Source organism: Plectropomus leopardus, chromosome 5, assembly GCF_008729295.1.
Source record: "Plectropomus leopardus isolate mb chromosome 5, YSFRI_Pleo_2.0, whole genome shotgun sequence".
Taxonomy (NCBI): Eukaryota; Metazoa; Chordata; class Actinopteri; order Perciformes; family Serranidae; genus Plectropomus; species Plectropomus leopardus.
Genome location: NC_056467.1, coordinates 1,983,717 through 1,991,613, shown reverse-complemented (window position 1 = coordinate 1,991,613; position 7,897 = coordinate 1,983,717). Strand labels below are relative to the sequence as shown.

At 41.0% G+C, this 7,897-nt stretch overlaps 1 protein-coding gene across 1 annotated transcript in view; it reads left to right on the top strand.

The window, feature by feature from the left end:
• Nucleotides 1-465: 465 nt before the first annotated feature.
• LOC121943567 (ATP-binding cassette sub-family G member 4-like) overlaps nucleotides 466-7,897 on the top strand; it is a 28,303-nt gene continuing 20,871 nt past the window's right edge. The window contains exon 1 of the mRNA XM_042487117.1: nucleotides 466-519. The gene's annotated coding sequence lies outside the window, so the exon portion shown is untranslated. The remainder of the gene's footprint in view (nucleotides 520-7,897) is intronic.

The window sequence follows — 7,897 nt, the reverse complement described above, 5'->3', positions numbered from 1 at the left end:
TGTATTAAACTCTAATAGTATAATAAATTATACTGTCAGTCCTTTTTTTTAAATTTAAGAATACCTTCACATAATCTGGCATAATTTTTATTGATTTCGTAGTTTTAAAGTAATTTAATTAAAAAGTACAAATTTAATTTAATCTATAATTTAGTTAATATTAATAGATTGGTGGGAAATTAGCTTTGAGGCTACAGTTGGTAGAATAAAGAAATGCGCGTTACGTAAACATAAGCCTACACCTGTCACTTATGATAAAGATTACAAAAGCAGAAATCCACATTTCTTCGAAGCAGAGGAGTCATTTGTCCCCCTCCATGTGACCCGGCCGGCCCCTCCTGTCCTGACCCGCCCTCCCCGCTCAGCTCCCCGCGCGCTGCTCGGCTCCGCGCGCACCGACGCTGTAGATGCGGCAGACCGGAACAGACACCGTTTGATCCTGAATGCAGCAGCCGGGGAGGACAGCAGCATCCTGACACACCGCGGAGGACAGCCACTCTTCACTCTACAGCAGCCCACGTAAGCTCAGCATCATTCTGCCTTTTGTATTTGTTTAATTGTGTCCTGACAGGTGCGACTTTCTTATGTGACTCATCTTTTCGCCCTGTTGTGGATGTGTCACCGTCCAGGCTGTCCCCCCTCCTGTCCACTCATAATGTGTCTTATCTCATGTCCCGTGGCTGTACGCAGTCCTTTTAACGCGCTTTCAGGGCAGCAGCTAGTTGCTGCATCGCGTCCAGTACATTTAAATGTAAAGTCAAGTAAAGAGCGTCAGCATGAGTAAAAGTGCAGAACAGCCAACACCTATTTTAACATCGTGTGTAATTTGTGTTTTTAAGAAAAGCTCTTAACAGCTCCTCTTATCAACGAACTAACCGTATTATTCAGTTAAGAATGATGCATCAGTATATATATTACTTCATGTGAGTAAAACTGTAGGTTTACAAAATAATAATACTAATTTAAGCTATTTTGGCTGATAAAAATGATTGATCTAGAGGCGTTGTCCACCAAATTTCTTGTATGGCAAGAAGTCAAAATCTTTGTCTGCAGCCTGTAATGTTGTTTATACTCTACACTTTTAGTCAAATAAACAGTTAATGGCCTTTTAATAGTTAAATCAATGATTGATGTACTTTAAACTTTTTTTTTCATATTAGCTATTATTAGTCTCGATAACTGAAATGGTACTTGTGCTCTTTTTTTAATCCCTTTATTTTATCCCAAAATTGCATTGTGAAGAAAATGTAAGCACATTCATTGCGTAAATTTTGCATTGAAACATTTGTTGTAAATACTGAAGAAGCCATTGTAGCTGGAAGTAAAATAATGAAATAAAATAGAAATTTTGAGCGTTTCATTTTAGGATCCTTTTAACTACTGGAATTAAAGGTGCAGTGTGTGTGATTTAGGGGAATATATGAAAGGAACTGGAATCAAATATAGTGTAAAAAACTGTTTTCATGAGTTTATTATCACCAAAAAACTAACAATTGTTGCATTTTTGTTACCTCAGCACGAGCCGTATATATTCTGCATTTTGACTGGGTCCTTTTCCAGTCCGCCATGTTGTTTCTACAGTAGCCCAGAATGGACAAATCAATCACTGACTCTAGATAAGGCCATTTGTGTTTTCATGGCCACCATTGTTCTCCTACACACTTTGCATATGTGAGAAGTTTCAGCTGGTTGTGATCACGGATGTATAAAGGAAGTCTGGATACAGCCATGGAGGCGGGGCTGCTGCTAATTGGTTCACGAAGCATAAAAAGCTCTTTTTGCGGGTGTAAAATCAGTGTGAAATACCAGGATGTATTAGCCCGTAGAGCATGCATATTAGAGACTACCAGCAGCAACGCGACCGAGTGTGTCTGAGCAAGTAACTTCCATGACTTTCTTCCTGTTTAGCACCTCGCTTGCATGAATGGCGGTCTAAAAACTGTAATCTTGCAGCTCTTTCAGACTTTCCTGGATAGCTTAAATCTAGATAGTGAAATTAGCGTTTTGACACTCGTGGAAATAATTCACTTATTTACAGACGTCTCTTTCTCGATGTAAGTCAATGGGAAAAAATCTTTGCCAATCTGGGCCCGTGTGCATCATGTGACCGACCCTGATGGTGTAATTCCACTTTTGGCCTCTATGTGAAATTTGCGTCACTTTCTGGGGGCTTTGTTGTGATGTGCAACTGTACTGCTGGATGCCACTAAATCCTACACACCACACCCTCAAGATAATTTACAGTTTACTACTGTACAGTATTACTTCACAGAAACCACGACCCTTCCCCCTCTATACTTCAACTTCCGTCCCGTGCGTGAGAAGTGCTGCTGTAGCTTATGGAGCCTCTGCATGCTGTCGCTCTTCTGAGGAATGCTCAGGAGCTTGTAGGTTTTTTTTGTCAAAGCCTCTTCAGTGAATTAACTCTCATTCTTACAAAGTCATGGGAGACCAGCGCTGTTAACCTACTTTCCCAGCTCTTAATATCCTCATGTTCAGCCCTCTCATGTTATGTAAGAACCTTCAGTATTACTACGAGGCTGCTGTTCACCGGCAGACCAGCCAGACCGTGTCTGAGAGTGACAGAGGCTGCGGCGACCGCTTCTATTTCTTTTCTGCATGTGTTGACTAAATTCAGCATTCAGTAGACAGAACAGTACTAACTCTTGCAGTACATACAGTACTTCATCTGTGAGTCATTCTTCCGCATATTTACCTTCAGTCTGCACAAAACATACATTCTTGTAATATTACAGCTGTGAGCTCAGAGCATCGCAGTCATGTCATTTGCGATTGTTGGAATTTAATATATAAAGCAAAAAACACCCCCAGAAGTGGATATGATGTCAGCTTTATAATCGATATTTCAGTGCTGTTGTACTTTGTTGGCCCTGAGGGGTAAATGTGGTCTAAGAATTTTGATTTTTCTCTGATAATAAAAGTTTTATTAAACTAATTCAACTGTAACTACAAAGGGACAGCTACCCTCCAAATCAAAAATACACATTTTCCTCCTACTTGCTGTCTATGAATCTAGATTATTTTGGTGTGATTTGCCAAGTGTTGCAGAGCTCATAAGACCTGTTTCCACTGCAGGAATTCGGGGGTATTTTTAAGGGGTCTAGGCCGTTGGTGCATGTCTCTACCACAGGAACTGCCCCGTAGGAGAATTTTCGTGAATTTTTACTGGTGAAACAGTTCCCCTGCCTCAGGTTAGGCACTTCAGCGAGGCGCCGAAAAACAAAAGTGCTGTCAAGGCGGCGCTGTTTTACGAGTCTGGAATGAGAACTGATCATAAAATATCATCAGTCTCTGTCCAAGCAGCTCTCAATCATAGTTCAAATTCAGTCTGTGATATTAGTTATTCAGTGTGCTCTCTGTTATTATACATCCATTGTTTTTCTTTGTCCAAAGTTTGCTTTCAGCACGTTTTATTACGTCGTGTCATCGTGCAGTGGCTCCTGACTGGAGAATTAGCACAATTTACTGTTAATCCTGATGAACAAACGCCCGATATTCTCATAACAGTAAGGGATGAAAAAAAGCCCATGAAATTGCGTTTTCTTTTGTCGATTTTCTGAAAAGTCATTTAAAATTTACTCTACGTTTGGATGGAAAGCCAACTACTGTTTTCCAGTCAAGAAATAATTCCAGCAGGAAACTTTTGATTTTCTGTTTGTACATCGATGAAACTAACCAGATGTATCGTGTTGATAGTGACCTCTAAAGGGATAGTTTTTGGTTTTTAGTTCATTTTTTTGTTTGTAACTCTGACCAGTTTTGAAATCATACAACCGTCATCCAACATGAGTTCCATGTTAACAAATAATGTTATTCATTGTGCTGAAATGACTGTATCATCGGTCTGTTGTAGTGGAGTCAAACAACATCCTCTCCAGCTCTCTGTGATCTTTTCACGGGTTCAGTTGTACAGACGAGGCGGGGCGGCTTGGTAGCACATACCTGAGGTGGATAGTTATCAGCATGTGGATAAACCTGCAGGCTTTTCCTCTGTATATACGGGCACCGTATCTTTAGCGATATGCAGCACGACTGCATCAGTAAGAGCTTTGCAGCGGGTCGCTTTCCTGCCATACGGGACACAATGAGAAAATATTTCACTAATGTCATCTGCTTTTTAACCGGCTGTTTGTGGGCTGACTCGGTCTTGTTCATCTCGGAGTGAGACACATTTCTCCCACTCGGCTGCCTCTGTCTGAAATGTTGAAATAAATCGGCGGTGTTGCTGCCTTTAGTTGCAACAACCTGTTCAAGATCTGATGCCGCAAACCGAACCAGTTCTGAAGAGACTGACCCTTTTTTGGGAGCATACTCTTCATTGTCATTAATGCTTTCTGTCTGTATGTATTTCCTCGAGGTAGGGGCAGCCCACTGTGAACTACAGAAGCCCAAAGAAAGCAGTGGAGGAAGTTAGAGAAAAATCGAGATTTTCATTTTAAAAACCACAAATTTAATAAGCATCAAGCAACAGTTAGTGGCTAACTCACAGAGGAAGAACAGTGGCTGTGAATGTCTGCAAATTGGGAAATCAATGAGATTTTGGAACTCCTTACCCTCCGAGCCCATCGTGCCCGTCATGCCTCTTGCTTCCATGATGCTGGTATGCTGTCTAAAAATCAACCACTGGAGCGTCATGATGCCGCTGTCGTCATGACGCCTCTGTCGTAACATTAGACCAGGGCTCAGAGGTGTGAAAAGCCGAAATAATGTTGGGGTTTGATTGAGCTTTATTTCCTAGCATTGTTAAGTATTATAAACCAAAGCACATACGCCTTAACCAAGGAATGTGATTTTTAGTGTTATTTTCGGAGAGAAATGGTGCACAAAATAAATAGACAAGACTTTTTTTTTCAGAGTTCATTCGAGTTAAAGCAGGCAGTTGGCATGATTACTTTGATGTTTCCATTTAGCTGTGTGGATCTGACCACTTAATTTGACACTAATTGGCCTTTAATCCAGCCGTCTTTGGAGCATCGAGTCTTTGAGTCAGAAACGAATGTTAACAGTGGTACAGTAGATAATCGGTGGCAGTAAAATCCCAGGTCATTGAGTTCTCTATCTCCTCACTGCCCTCTCGGGTCCTTCCATCTCGCCTAGTCCGATCCTCGCTGACTCGTGACATGTTGGCATACGTAGCATGTCTCTCTGTTTCCCTGCCTCCCTCTTATCACGACCGTTTGACACCCAGAAAAGACTTTTCTTTGGCTTCTTTCTCCCTGCTGTCAGTGAAATGTGTCTGCGTGGAGGTATGATGTGGAGGGCAAGCGAAGGAGCAGTCAATTCCCATACATTAGTTTGGCTTGGTGCTTGGTAGTGTACCTGAGTCTGCAGATTTTTTCCCAAGCCGTTAACTCCAGGCCCCTCCTGCTCTGAGCAGATCAAGGGTAGAAAAGAAAGTGGATTTTAATCCACAAGGGGATTAAGAACCCCATGAGTGATTAAATGAGACTTCTGTCTCAAAAAGGACAAATTACTGTACCACCTTAGACTTGGGAACCGTTTTTACAGTGGTTCGCGCTGACCAAAGTAGATTAGACGTATCTCCATTGCGATGATCAGTAATCACCTCGCTCACAGGGCAGATTGCATATTTGTGGCGCTTAGAGTCCTGCCAGGACAATGGAAATGGATTTTGTCTGATGCTGATCATACCTAAGTTATCTTTTCCCAGGAAACGTATATACATTTCCACTGAAGCTGGCCGGATAATTAACTGTCACCGGCAGAGGTGTTCAGTCAATGTGCTGACAAATCTTCAAGGGGTTCCCAAGGTCATGGAAAACCTGGAAAGTCATAAGATTCTACAGTGTCTTTTTCAGGGCTTGAATAAGTCATGGATTTCTTGACTTGAAGTTTCTGAAAGAATTTTGTTGTGTGTAATGAAACTGATTGTTCAAGTAATCTCTCATGGATACAGGATACCCACGGCGTCTTTAAAAAAGTATTTAATTGATTATTATTATTCTCAAATTTAAGGCATTAAAAATTCCTAAATTCAATTTTTACTTGTCTGCTCACAGTGATGTTGCTCCTGCTGCGTTTTGGATATTATAACAGATTGTACGTGTTTTCACTCTGCTGCTCTGAACAAAGCCCCCAGGAAGTGCGCCAGGCATTGATGCACATTTTACATGGTGACCAAAAGTGGAACTGCACCGTTAGAAACGTTCACGTGACCCAGAAAGACTTTCCCCGTTGACATACATCAGGAAAGAGACGTCTGTAAATCAGTCAAAACCTCTATGAAACTTATTCTGTCACTGTCTTGATGTAAACCATTTGGAAAGTCTAAGCGAGGCGCTAATCCGGAAGTCGGACGCTTGGCCCGTGGAAGTTACCCGCTCGGGCACACTCGACCGGTAATCTCTTTACTTCACGTGCTCTATGGGCCAGTAGATACGGGTATTTTTCACATTTCTAAATCCGGAAAAAGAGCTTTTTCTGCTTCCTTCGCCACTGAGCAGCTCTCATAGGAACGAACGAGGCCCCGCCCCCATTGCTGTATCCGGACTTCCCTATAATACATCCATGTTCTGCACAGATCCGTCACCTGTCTGCTCGCTGTCATCCCGCCTCTCTGCTTTGTTGGCTGAGGCGGCGCCGTTTGCAGCTCAGCACAGAGTTCCCCAAAGCAATAACCTTACATCCTTACTTCAGATTCATAAAATGTACCCGAATCAATGTACATGTGGAATATTACTACAGACAATTTTGTTATCGTCTGCCGCTGTGACAGCAGATATTCACTCATGTCAGCGACCATGGCGCTTTACCGTCCAGTGAACACACCGCGTTTATTCCCCTGATAATGCCTCATTTTGATAATGATTGTGTCCTGATCAATACTGCGTTCACTCACCTCGATGATGACCCGATGGTGTTTTATTGTCCGCTGACATATTGTAGCTTTAATACGCTCTGATGCATGACATGTTTACAATAAGTTTCTTCATTTTCTCCCTGCAGTTCTTCTCTCCCTCCATGTCTGCTTGCTAAAATATGCCAAATTATACAATTTCAATCCTCAAATTGATTGATTGGTAATTTCCACCAATAATCAGCTTTCAGTAATATATGGAGTGCTGCAGGAATGAGTCCGAAAACCCGTAAATGAGTTGTTGGTACTTTCAGTTCCCTGGTCTCAGAGTTGGGTTAGGTGATATGACTAAATATTTTATCGCAATAAAGACTTTCATACCAGTCAAATATGAATCTCTTTCAAGTTTAAATTTTTGAATGAAAGTTAAAGAAACCATATAATTAATTGTGGTTTTAATAGTTAATTATTGTCAAAACATGATCAGCTCTTGTTAGATAGATAAAGAAATCTTAATTCTGGTCAGGATCATGTTGCACCCTCTGTACAGATGGTTTTAAACTTTTTTTAAGTGCTTTTGCCGACAATGTAAACGCAGGAAATAAACCTTAACTGTGGTCAGTAATTTTTGTTTAGGTTTTAAAATCACAGGATTCATTTTTGCTGTTTCTAATGTAAATATCCAATACAAAAACTACTGAGGCGCGATCATGATTATTTCAACCGATATTATTAACCGATAATTTCCAGCTTCTCGTGGCTGATAAGGTACCGATAACCGATAATTTATTTTGTTTGTTTTTCTTTACCTGAGGGTATGAAATCACCACTGACATTACTACAGTCACCGCAACAACAGTTCTGATTCTGAAAACTTACTTTTGTTATTTTGTTTCAAATGAAATGCTCCAACAATCTGTCCAATCAGAGTAACAGTAAATTTAATCACTCAGTAAAAATATAAATGTTTTTATACAACCAAAATCCTGCAGCTGCTTAGTCTGCAGATAAAACACTGACGAATGCAGATAGACAGAAGACTGTTGTGCCAAAAAAAGA